The sequence below is a fragment of the Acinonyx jubatus genome, chromosome B3 (assembly GCF_027475565.1).
Source record: "Acinonyx jubatus isolate Ajub_Pintada_27869175 chromosome B3, VMU_Ajub_asm_v1.0, whole genome shotgun sequence".
In the NCBI taxonomy this organism is placed as follows: domain Eukaryota; kingdom Metazoa; phylum Chordata; class Mammalia; order Carnivora; family Felidae; genus Acinonyx; species Acinonyx jubatus.
The window spans coordinates 52,019,894-52,033,422 of record NC_069386.1 but is presented as its reverse complement, the minus strand read 5'-3'; the positions used below and the strand labels follow the sequence as shown (position 1 = coordinate 52,033,422).

Sequence of the window (13,529 nt, the reverse complement as noted above, 5' to 3'; positions counted from 1 at the left end):
TTGCTTTCCTATCAGCCTGGCTTTGCAGCCAGCCTGTGGCTAAAGGTGTTGCTCAGGCTCTTGAAAATAAGGCTTGTCCAAATAAGATATGGGCTGGCTGGAAGGCATATTTCAAGAAAGAATTGCCTATACTTTATAATTCAATGTATACGGTAATCCTAGTAACTGTTCTTCTGTCTTTACTAGAGGGAGGAAGAAGGAAGGTTTGTTAAACTTTCTCAAGAAGTGAACTGCAGCATGGAAATCTATTGACCTGTGTCCCATTCTCTCTTGAAAATTCTATGCTGTCAAAGACAGATAGCTTTTCCAACACAGCTGCATTATCCACAACAGCAGCACAATAACTCCCGCTGCCCTGCCTATATTGCTTGGGGGATTTTTTGTATGTGCATGTTTTTTATTCTATTTTTCCATCTGGTGACTTTTGTTTTCTTCTAAATGGTGCTGTTTAAATGCTTTCCACAAACGCAATCTTGAAAATAAACACATTGAATGGATAAGAACAAAAGAGGATCCATTCTCGATGCTGCTCACTGCTGAGAGGTTCCCTCAGCTGCAGGGAGATGAGGGCCAAATGGATGAGTGGATTGTCAGTGTAAAATGCTACCCAAGGGTGCTGCCAGGATTAGAATCTAATCAGAACCACATTAACAGTGTCATGACACACACACACAGATAGACAGAGAGAGATATAGAGATAGAGATAGAGCCTTACCAACTGAGCACTCATAATCAGCCAGTGGGCCTTGAAAACTTAGGAGGCTCATCTCCCAGTTGGCAATTCTCAAAAGCCTTGGTTTTATGCCTCCAGTGCTTCCCAATAGAGAGAGACTGTGGTTAGGTTGCTACTTCATCCCTCAGGGACTTCCCCTCCACTTCCTTCCCCACATTCCCTGACCACTCCCCTGTGATCATTGCCTTAGTTTGGGCTCCCCCAGAACAGATGCTGAGACAAAGATTTGGGCACAGGTAATTGGGAAGGACTAAGAACTCCGGTAGGAAAGTGATTCAGGGAAGGAAGGCAGTCAACAAAGGTTGTGTTGCCACACTAGCCATCACAGAGCTCAGTCCTGTGAAAAACAGTGTCAAACATGCACCTCAGAATGCTTGTGCCCAGGGCAAGAGAGCCAGGGCTTTTGTACATAAACTTCCTTCCAGACCATATGCTGAGGGCTGCTCCTTGGGGTGTTAATTCTGGGCACTAATGAAACTTGCTTGCATGTGAGCTGAAGGGCTTTCCACAGTTCTGAAAAAGAGCTCCAGGCACAGGTGTATAGACTGGCAGTTTGAAGTTGGCTGGAGTGCACTGGACGGTGCAAAGGGATGTGTCTCGGGCACTTGTAGCATCTCTTGTCATCACACATACAGCTTAAGACAAGCAAGTCCCTTGGAGTCAGTGGCAGAGCCACATCTGAAGGGTTTTTAGGGTGTTTTTTGTTTGACCCCATAAAGTTACCCACATCAGAACTATCCTGCTTCCCCCCACCCACCCCTGAGTGTAAGTTCTTGATAATTGCAAGAATTGATTCTTTGCCTTTACGGATGAAAGTGCCAAGCACCTGAACATGGCTCAGAGACTCATGGCATAAATGGACACAGGGCCCCAGGCTCCAGCTGGGCTGGAAGGCAGCAGCTATTTGCTGGAAGCAGAACTTTGGTTGTCCTTGGTGGTGACTCCAGCTCCCGCTGTCTTTCCGGGAGTGTGCAGCCCACCAGAGGAGTGGCAGATATGGAGACCTGATTCAATGATGCTGCCTTTAGCAGCAACAGCAGAAAATCTCAGTTCAAACTGGTTTAAGCAATATGGAAAATCCATTTTATTTCGCTGAATGGGACGTTTGAGGTAGAGTGCTCTAGATCCATTCAGTGGTTCAGGTTCTTTCCAGCTCTGTTTTGCCATCTTCAGTGTGCAGAACTTGTTTTGGGGTATCTCCCTTCCTTACAAAGTGGCTGCTGCAGGTCTAGGTCTCATGCATGTATACACACACCACTGTAACCCACCACCATGATGTGGAAGCCTAAACCATGCCACACAGATATACCGCAGGGAGAGGCCATGTGGAGATGTTCTAGCCAACAGCTAGCTGAGGTCTCAACCAACATCCAGACAGAATGTGAGGCAGATACTGTGGTATTATCCACATTTTAAGTAGGAAGAAATGAAACTTGGGGAATTTAAATAATTTGTCAAGGTTACAGATCTAGGAAATGGGCAGAGAAAGACTTAAACCCCTAAGGGTTCAGAATTCAGTGGTTTTGCCTCCCAGTCAGACCCATTTGTTTCTTTTTTGCAGGCCCCTGAGCTACTAGGCAGCTTGGGAGGGTGCCCTGGCTTTGCCAGAATCCATCCCCTCTCAGCCTTCATTGCCAGAGTTTATTCCAAGGTACAGCGAGGCTTCCATTCTCCTTGCCAACCTTGGCCAGGGAGCAGAGCACAGGGCCAAACCTGGGGCCCTGGCTTCAGACCTACTCCCTGAGGGTAATCTAGTCTCCTGCTGGCAGATTTCAGTAGAGCAAAGAGTGGATCTTCCTCAGGAAATCCTGGGGCCACAAATCTGAACCTGTTTTCCATGTGTTAGAGAATTAAAAAAAAAAAAAAAAAAAAAGGAAAGTCATGATTCTCATGCAAACATAAAGTGAACACATGTCAAACATTTTATTTAAGTCACTAATGGCGGGAATTGGTTAGATGAAACTGGTTCAAAAGCGAAGTCAAAAGAACCACAGATTTGCAAGGGATAAAGGAATGTTGAAGTAACTTTATATATGAACTTGAAACTTGATTTATTATGTTTTGTGGGGAAGTGGCAGAGTTTATTTCCATGTCTTCAGACAAGAATTCTTTGCATTGCTATCCCTTGTATGCAATTTTCAGAGTTGTAAAGTAACTTGAGAGTAACGAAAGGCACAGAACTCCCATAGAATCAGATATGCAAAGGCTCCAACATCCCATTGGAAGGTTTTCCAGTAATCTCCTTTGCTTATTCCAAAGTCTTACATTTTTCCTTGCATTTGAATGATTTTCCTTGGACCATCTTCCCTATTTGTGGTTTCTGGGTGAGAGCCGTCCCTCTTTTTCTTGGGAAGCCTTACACTGTGGGCTTTGGAACGAGGCAGACCTTGGGTTCAGATCTCCATTTGCATTTACTAGGCGTGGAGCTCCACTGAAATCACTTAATCCTCGAGTCTACTTCATATGGCAGGTGTGAGGATTAAAGTGCTTGGCACTTTTGCAAATTTAATGTATTCATCCTATCATCCCCTCTGTTTTATAGATATGGAAACTGAGACGCTGGGTTTTTAAGGCACTGACCTAAGGTCATACTACTGGGTCATATGGTGGAGCTGGAATTCAAACCTGGGCAGTTTGGCTCTGCTGCCACACTCAAGCACTCATGAAATGGCAGGTTCCAGGTGCTTCTTAGCCTCTCTAGTGTGACCAAGTTGTGATGTCTGCTTGAGTTGGCTGACTACCCTAAGAAGCCAGCTACTGGGTTGGTGGTCACTCCTCACTGCCTGTTCACCTTGTACTCCTGTTTGGCACCATGGTGGGGTGCCATAGGGTCCACTGCTCTCCTTGGGACCTGCTGTGCTCATGACCCCAGGTTCTGCTTGTGTGGTTGTTTGTTCTGATATTTCATTGAAATCTAATATAGAAAAATGCACAGCTCAATGAATTTTCAGAGTGAACACATATGCATATAAACATGTAAGAACATGGCCAGCACCCCAGAAACCAACTTGTGCCCCTTTCCAGTCAGTGCCCTCAAGGACAGCTACTGCCCTGACTTCTGTCACCACAATTTTGCCTGTCTTTGTTCTTTATGTGAAGGCAGCCACAAAGTCAGCCACAAAGTCTGCATTCTTTTGTGTCTGGCTTCTTCCATTCAACATTTTGCTTATGAGGTTCACCCATTTTGTTGTAAGTACTTGTAAGTTTATTCATTCTTGTTGCTGTATGAAAATGCAGTTCATTTCTCCATTCTATACTTGATAGGCATTTTGATAGTTTCTGATTTATGGTTTCAGCCCATACCTTTTGGCCCACGGAGACACATGTTTTTTGTGGGCTGTGCTTAGTTTATAAAAGTAACGTTGTGAGTTGGATGGTCCTGACATTTTCTTAACAGATGGGTCAGTCTGCTTCTTCTTTGCCACAATCAGCAATTTGGCTTTTGTTCCTTTTCTTCCTTCAGGTCAAGTGTGCCGGCCCATCTGCGGGCCTGTTCAACACGTGCTGAGCAAGGCCAATGGCAGCCCTGCTGTATTTCTAACATATGTGGTAACTAGCTCCTTCTGTGCATCCTGGTTCATGGAAGGAGGGGAGGGTGGGAGAGCCTGGAGGATCAGTGATCTGAGGCCATCTTGCAATCACTGGGGAGTCTGGAGACTCAGCTGTGGGAGGAGCTGAGCCCTTCAGGTCTTTGTTCTGCAGGGACAGTGAGTTCTGCTCCCCACTCTTCTTTATCTCTTGATGAGAAACTTATTGCTTCTTGTCTACCCCTTTCGCCTCCCCGCTGAAATGCATACAAAGGAACTTTTCCCCAAACTTGTGCTTGTTAGTGTGCACCTCGGGTGGCCTTCCCTTCCCCCTGTTCTCTGCCACACTAGGAGGTGGCCCTGGGTGGTGTGCATTTTGTATTGTTACCCACTTTTTTTCCCTCCTATAAGGAGACCAGACCCTGTCTTTCTCAGAGGTGTTTTAACTGTTACTGTTTCTGCTTCATCCCCCTTTCTCTCAGGCCTCATTAGCCACTTCCTTACCTGTAAATAAGGATTTTTTTTTCCAGGCTGGCACCCTCCTTTCCCCAGAGTGCTCCATTCTCTGACCAGGGCTTCCTGTCAGCAAAACAGCAAGCCCACACCCTTAAACGGAACAGGCCAGGTCCAAGATTTATATGGTGACTTAGTAAAATAAGAATATAAATAGAATGTGAGAACCAACCAAAAAGAAAAATGCACATCTGATGGCCAGTGGGGACAAAATGGCAGGTTGGTCTTCAGATCTGGTACTGAGCTTCCTTACAACAAGGATAATAAAAGAAATCAAAGAGATTATAGAGTTACTGTGAAGATAATAGAAAAAAGATAAAATAGATAAGAGATAATAATTGTGATATTTTTGAAGAAGTGTCTTACTCATTATTCTATCTCCTAAACACCTGGCTTAGGGCCTCATGCATAGTAAGTGCTTAATAAGTATTTAAGGGCTAAGTTGATAAAGTTACATCACTATTAGCTGCTGGCTAATACACCTGAGTGCTTACTATGTGGCAGGTAAATTCTAATCTGTGCCCATCAACAACTCCAAAGGTGGGCACTGTGGTTCCCTTATTTTTCTTTTTTAAATTATTTTTAAAAATCTTTTTTGTCGTCCCTTCATTTTCAAATGTGGAAGTCAAGTGTAGAGAGTAACTCCCCCAGGTCACAGCTCTTCTGTGGTCTGGTGATGATTTAAAATCAAGTGCCTTGTCTGGAGCCAGCCAGCTTAGGCACTAAGGAATCTGAAATTATAGAGCAAATGAACATTTATGAATATTTTCATTTTACTAGACAGTAAAACCAATCATACTGGCCTTTTTACTACTGGATCCTGTCTGGGAGCCCCATTTGGTGAGAGGCCCTGCTGGAAACCAAGGGAGGCCGCCCTCCCCTCTAGGGGAAGCTGCCAAACTCCAAAGCTGACAAACCTTTTCCGTGTCTGCCCTCTGCTGGCAGACATGAGGATAACAGGGCAATCCCTGCAGCTGGCTATAGGAGGTCTTTGATCAGAGTGAGGCCCTGCGAGCGCTCTTCTGCTGGTGTGGGGGAGAGGGGGTATGTTACCCAAACCTCACACTGGGACCTGTGCTCTGACAAATTGAAATGTCTTAGGATAGGCTGTTTAAAATTGGTTGCTGTGTTGGCAAGTCTAGTCCACCTTGTCTCTTGATCTAGGGTGGAGGCAGCATGGAGGAGGTAAATGTCAGTTTTAGAAAGCGTTGGAACAAGAGTCAGGAGACCTGGGTTCTAGTCTCAGGAGGGCCACTTACCCAGAGTGGCAGGTGTCCTCTCCGGGGCTGTTCCCGCATTTGCAAAACAAGGCATTGTATTACTTGGCTCTAGTGGGCCTTTAGTCGTAGATCTCCACCTGCGCCAAGTCCTTTGAAGATCTCCCTCAGTCGGGTCTCCTTGGACCTCACTTCCTCACCCTAAACTTCCTCCACAAACCCTATTGCCCCTCTCTGGCCTGCATCCCTCTGTGGCCAGATAACTTGCATTCTTCCCTACCCTGAGCCAAACCTTGGCACCTTTGTATGAGGTCTCCAGGCTCACAGTAACTGAAAATGGGAATCTTATGGTTCGGAAAGTAAACTGGGCTGTACTTCTTGGCATTCAGTCCAGCTTGTCTTCCTCCTACTGGCAAGACCAAATTCAGGATGGAGAAAGAGAGAAGTAGCCGAAACCAACAACTTATATGGGATTTCTTTGGGCACTAAAGATGGCATCTGATGTAATAACCAATCTTTGCACAATGTGATAATTTGCAAAGCATTCTGAGTCATAGAACAACTCTGTGAGGAAAGCATTTCTATCACCCACATGCGTGTGAGGGAATTGAGCCCAGAGATCTACAAGGTCCACAGTCACTTAGCCAGCCTGTGGCTGGGATGGAACCCAGGGTCAGTCAGGTCCACCCCAGGCTCAGGATTTACCCCATCAGAAATGTGCAAGGCCTGAGAGTTCAGACAGTGGTCATTAATTCCAGAAGAAGGCAGTGTCAGGCAAGACAAGCCCTCTCACACCTTCTTTCTGATGGAAACATCTCTTCTCCTTCTAGAATAGTTCTGTACTGGATTTCTTACATATGGCTACATGTCCCTTACTCAAGCCTCTTGGTGCAGATCCTAGTCTAAGCTGGCACTGTCTTGTTCTGCACTAACTGGTCTGTACCTGTGTGTATGTGTGTGGCATATTTGGACAAATCTTATCGTCCCTGAACCTTATCTTCCCTGAATCCACTGAGGTGGGGATGGTAATAGTGAAGAATAAAAGCAGGATGTGTGGGAAAAGCTTTTTATAATGTGCAGAACCACAAAGCGTTAGAACTTGCTGGGGAGAGAGGTAGAGGAATTTACCTGCCAGCTCCCTTCTGTCTCCTGTTTTACCCTTGTACTTCCAGGTTGGGTCACTAATCTTCTCCAGCAGCTTCTGGGGAAGCCAGACCCCCATACCTAAGCACAGTGCTTCAAAGGATCCAGAAACAGTGAAAGGGGCCAGAGCCCCATGGGTCAGGTTGGATGACCCAGCATCTGGGTGCAGGGCTGCTGAGGCTCTGGCTGTGGGCAGGAATGATGGGGAGTGAGCTAGGACCAAGCCCTCAATCCAGGGGAAGCTGAGACAGCCAGCAGTATCAGGAAATGAGGAGATGGAAGCTTCTGGCACTTTCCATTTGAGCAAATGGCTGAGGTTCTGGGGAAAGCTGGGGTCAAGGAAATCTGGAGACACACATAAAAGTTGATGTGGCCCAGTAGTGGATACCTAAGGAGCCCTGAAAGAAATATGGGGGCTGGAGTTCCTGTGGGGCAGGGGTGAGAGTTAGAACCAGTGGATGTGGATATTGCTATGAACATGACCTCATGTTCAACCCTGGTAGTGTCTGGGGTAATAAGAGCTTCCAAAGGATTTTTGTTATTTCCTTTGGAGCACACAAAGTATACACATTGATTCAGCCCCACATAGGGTCTAAAGCAGAGCTTTTGTGGTGAAGGGCAAATTATTTTTCTTAATTTTCAACCCATCATGAACTGACACCTAAAAAAATGTGATAAGATAAAATACTAGAAAATGAAATTAGAAATGCCTAAGCCAGTTCCTACAATATTCATTGAGATGAATCCTCTGATCTTGTAGTTGGATAACGTGGTGCTATAAAATTTTTAAATGCTGACTCTCCCTATCCATGTTTATCTCATCATGAGCGCCAGTTTGTAAATTCTGATTTCTGGATTCCTTGAAGATGAAATCAGTCTATATAATTACAATAGAGATAGTACTTTTTAACAAATGGACAGTTTATACAGGGAACAAAAAGGAAAATTCATAGCACTTAGTTTGTCAACACCACATTTACCAAAAGAACAGTCACAGTCACATTAAAGATACATTTGTGTGTGCTGATGGCCATGTACGTTGAGGAATGGTATTGAGTACCTCAGTATCACCAGAAATATTGCTTTCCTACTTTAAACTGGAACATATTTATGATACCAGATAATAAAAAGTAGAGGAAAAATAGCACACTACTACATCTTAATGAAACTCTACCATACTTAGTGTAAAACTCAGAATCCACGTGTGGTATTCAGAAAAACATGTCCAGAAATGGGAACAAGCAGGAGCTGGCTCTCCTGGGACAGGGCAGGACTGGACATTGGCCAACTCCGGGCCTATCTTTTCTGGTTTTCTGGTTATTTTCAGCTTTGGATCTTAGTAACTGAATTTAATCTGTTTCTATCTTGTTTTCAACTACAAAGCTAATGACACTTGACTCAGTTGAAGAATAAAAATTGGCACACTAGTCATCTGGTGTCAAAATTATCCTCTTGTTAGGAAATATCCTGAAAATATTAAAAAAAGTAGACAGTACTAAGCCCCTGAAGAAGATGTAATTTACAGGAATGAGACTGTTTTTCAGTAGACATCCGAAACATCTATATTCAGCTTGGGGATCATACTAATGATGATCTAATGATGCTGTCACTGCTCAGAACATTTTTGGAAAGCTTTCTTTAGAATTGTGTTCAGAGGACAATACTCTTGGTATTGGCACACATTAATAAACTTTTTCATTACAGTGTCTAATAACTTGAAATTTAGGGAAATAATTCAAATGGAATCTTCTAGAAACATCAACTAACAATATAATTTTAGGGTCTCCCTCAGATTATGTCAATTCAGGCATAGATAAGAGAACCCCTGGAAAATTGTGTGGAACAAATAATTGGAAAAACATATAATTTTTCAAAATCTATCCAAGACCTCTTAGGATAACTGGGATTTCAAATAATGTCATTTTTACTGTTTTATGCTTGGGAAGCACTATAGTGAGGGTGTAGCTTCCATATACTTGTCTGTGTCACGTAGACAGCCTGGACATCTAGAAGTCCAAGCTCACGTGTCAAATCTGAGGCACATGCTGCTTCTGAGGGTCCCAGGGGGCTAATCTGTGTTAGCCAGCACTTTTTTTTTTAATCCCTCCTTGTGTCATCACACAACCTACTGCCATCCTCTCATCTGCTTTCCTGTATGCAGAGTGCCTTCTAAGTTCTTCATTCCTTGCCCTCCAGCTTCACTGAGCTAATTTCCCCACCATGGTCATTCCACATCTGCTGCCCTGAGGTAAATGTTCAAATCAGATAGGTAAACCTTTTTCTATTGAAGAAAAAGCTGATGTTTGTGTTTGTTTAACTTGAACTCCATAGACTAGATACCAACATCCATCAATAGATGAATAGATAAACAAAATGTGATATATCCATGCAGTGGAATATTATTCAGCCTTAAAAAGGAAGGAAAGTCTGACATATCCTACAACGTGGATGAACATTGAAGACATTATACTAAGTGAAAGCATCCAGTCACAAAAAGACAGACACTGTAGGATTCTATTTATGCGAGGTACCTAGAATAGTCAAATTCATAGAGATGCAAAGTAGAATGATGGTCGTCAGGGGCTGTGGGGCAGAGATAATGGGAAGTTATCATTAAGTGGATATAGAGTTTCAGTTTTACAAAATGAAAGAGTTCTGGAGATGGATGTTGGTGATAGTTGCACAACAGTGTGAATATACCTAATACTACTGAACTGTACAATTAAAGATGATTAAGATGGTAAATTTTATGTTATGTGTATTTTATGATGATAGTAATTTTTTTTATAAAGCAGAAAAGAAAAAGTTTTCAACTCGTGTCTCCCCCATCTGTGCATCTCATGACTGTGTTTTTACTGCAAGCTTGATGCCAGACCCTTAGAAATGCAGGATGACTTGAAAACCTCATGTGCCAATACATTTTCCCCAATTTCCCCCATAATGAATAGAATCATAATTCATGGTGAAAAGAAAAGCAATTTGAATATGGGCCAAGTAGACTAAGGCTGGCCCACATCCAGACCTTGGTGGAATAAAGCATTGAAGCAGTCAGCTGCATTCATTAAGGGGAAAGAGGTCTTTTTCCATTTCTGCCATTGCTGTGCACAGCTAGTCTGAGGCATAGTCTTGCTTTATGCATTAGGAAGGCAGGGCCAGGGCCAGGCTGGGAGCAGAGGTCAGGCAGTCCCCTGCACTGGGAGTGGCCTCTAAGGCTGAATGAAATTTAGACCTCATCCTTGGGTACCACCACAGAGGCAATGAACAGCCCTCCATGCTAGGCAGAGAGTACCCTGAGCCTGCTGGAAAGGAAAACGAGAGTTTAGTAAGCATGCACTGGACTGAAAATCGGGAATCTGAGCATCTTCCTCATCTTGCTGCCTAGGAGCTGTGAGGCCTTACTTAGGTAAAGTTTGTAAACCTCTAAGCCTTCAAGGTTTATAGGTGGTGGATTGTGTCTGCTCCACATTCCATGAAATCTATGAAAATAGTGAAAATCATATAATGAATTTCTCCTGAAACCTTGAGATATGATTAATTCCTAACAAGAAGAGATGCAAATGTTTCATCCAAATGAACTTAAGTCACTTTTATTTCCATAATCTATCATTGCAAGAGCTTTTGAAAGAGGTGGTAGAGTAACTTATTTTCTTTCTTTTTGTGTGTGTATGATTAAAAGAGGGAAGCTTCTTTGATTGCCTTTATGGCCACTTTTAAATTATCTGAGTTTGTGTCATAAATAACTAGGAGCTTTGGGAAGGTATCAGCATTGAGTGTACATCTTCCTAAAGCTGAGTAAAAAGCAGGTTATTCCAAGAGCTTTTTCTTGATCTTCTCTCGTTAAATGCTTCTAAACCGAGTGGTCTTACAGGGAACATGCTCATAAAGGCTGCAGAGGGTGCCTAGCAGGAAGTGTGTCATCTGAAAACATAGTTCATGCTGTGTGCCAGGCACTAAGATGAAGAAAATATGGATGGCTAGAAAAAATATATCTATCAATTTACTTTGATTCCTTAATAGAGCCAAATTAATATAACTGGTTTGACCCACTATTGACTGGTGGTTGGAGAGACAGGACAAGTCCCCCCCTCGTTGTTTTTGGAATTATCCCCATGGTAACATGGCTGGCCAGGGCTCAGATAGGGGCAAAAATTCATCAGTATTCTCAAGACCTCATTTTCTGCCACCCCATCCCCCAATGTTAATGCTTATACCAATGAAAACTTACTATATTTGATTTTACAAAGGATAAAACCCCTCTTTTAGTAGATGTAGCACACAGGAAACAATCATAGATTTTAGGATAAGTCAGAGGGTTCAAATTTCTAGGTAAGAGAGTGTGGGCAAGTTACTCTTCGAGAATCAGCTTTATCATTTGCAAAATGGGGAATAATCTCTTGTATGATTGTTGTGAGGTTTAAATGATATAAGCTGGACATGGTCAGCACTTGGAAGAAGCACTTGTTAGTTGTGGCATCTTAATGATTTATAACATCTCTTTGCTCTTCACACTTGCCTGAAGGACCACACACAAAGATGTGTCAGGCACTCCTGCATTACCGCGGGCAGAGATTTTTCCAAAGTGAGAGTTCATTTCTCGTGCATGTTTTTGTTTTTTCCTAGAGCTATACAAGCAGTAAAAGCAGCAATCTGCCTTTGGGGAGGGTGGTAGGGGGATGCCAGATAGAGCATTAATTTTAGGAGGGAAGGGACTGTTGATCTTAGTGATCCATTAGTTTGAGTATGAAACCAAGGCCACTCAGGAAAAAACTATTTGTTTCAGTAAATGTATTGGTTTGCCTGTGAGTTCCAGTAGGGCATAAAGTGACTGTGAGTGAAATGTGTTCCATGAATATCCCATGGCCTGGCGGCAGTAGTTAGGGCAGCATTTAGACTTATTAGTGTTTTGGGGCTTGTACTCTGCAGTTGATGTGCAGTGGATGCCCAGATCATCCCTTCAGTGACCAATATGCTCAGTTTATTAGAGCTTAGACATAAAGGCGAAATGGTGTTGTTTATGAAGCAAACAAGCAACTTGGAAGGAAAGCATTGGAAATGACTATAGACTTCCTCTGGTGTAATCTGTGTTTACAGATGGTCCACCAAGGTTCAGATCAGCGAGAGGACACTGAGATAATCTTTAGGAGATGCCCAGCTATGAAGGGGCATTGGGCTGGGTGACTTCAAACAGCTCCTAGACTTGAAGCTGGGATTCCTGGCGGGGATCCTAGATGTGGCCCTTACTGTGTGACATTGGACAAGCCACTTGACCTCCCTGTGCTTCAGTTTCCTGATCAATGAAGTGGAGACTTCTTGTCTTCCTCATTGGATGGCTGGGTGGGTAGGGAGTGCTAATAAAATGATGGATGTGAAAAGGATTGATGTTACAGGCCTTAAACAATGGGCCTGATCCAGCTCAAGGATGACTGGTCTGACTGGCACTGTGTTTTAAGAACATTGAACTTGAATACCTTTAGGGGACCCATTCCCCTTTTCTTACACAAGCTCTACTTAAAGCTAGCCCAATCATGTGATTTATGTTACCTGCCTGGCTCCTCTAGACATTCTGATTCAGGACCCCTTACAACCTAGATACCACTGTTTAGGTGAGACCAGCTTCATGTGTGGGTGAAGTAGGTGCTGTCATTTTTAAGGGGTTCTCAAAGGTTCTACCTTCTTTTCCCTCCTCTCCTTCCATAAGCCCATCTTGCTGATGTCTGTAATTCTTTTGGGAAATCCTGTGGACAAAAACCTATGTTGAAATGGAGGATAATATTTCAAGCCTTAGCTTTGCTTTACCATTTATAACTTAGGTAGATTTAAAAAGCAGATTAGAGGGGTGCCTGGTTGGCTCAGGTGGTAGAGTATGTGACTCTTGATCTTGGGGTTGTGAGTTCAAGTCTCACATTGGGTGTGGTGATTACTTAAAAATAAAATCTTTTTAAAAAGCAGATTAGATAAAAGCAGACATAAAAAAATTTTTTGAGAGCAGGTTTTGACAAGAGAATCTAAGACACTGACCATGTGTGTTGAGGTATGTGTGGGTGTGAGTGAGAAATTCTGGCAAGCAGGTAGCAAGGGAATATAAGTGGATAGGTGGGGGAATTTATCTGAAAATGGGAGTAATACCTGCCTCATAATATTGTTGGGAGAATTAAGTGGAATGATAAAGGGCTTAATAGAATAAGAAAGTAAATGCAGTCATTATTGTTTTCTTGTTCTGAAAAATCAACACACTTTCACAATTAACTGGAATGGGAAGGAGGCAAAAGGGCGATGTGCTCAGCTACTTATCCATTCAAGCTTAAGGCTTGGAAGAGGCTGGAAGAGGCTGCCTCTGTGCCCTGTGTCTGATTGTGTCTCCTCCATGCCAACCCCTGGCTACTTGGAAATAATGAG

At 43.2% G+C, this 13,529-nt stretch overlaps 1 protein-coding gene across 1 annotated transcript in view; it reads left to right on the top strand.

Annotated features, from left to right (window-relative positions):
• LOC113601811 (translation initiation factor IF-2-like) overlaps window positions 1-13,529 on the top strand; it is a 175,191-nt gene that overhangs the window by 85,070 nt on the left and 76,592 nt on the right. The window lies entirely within an intron of this gene.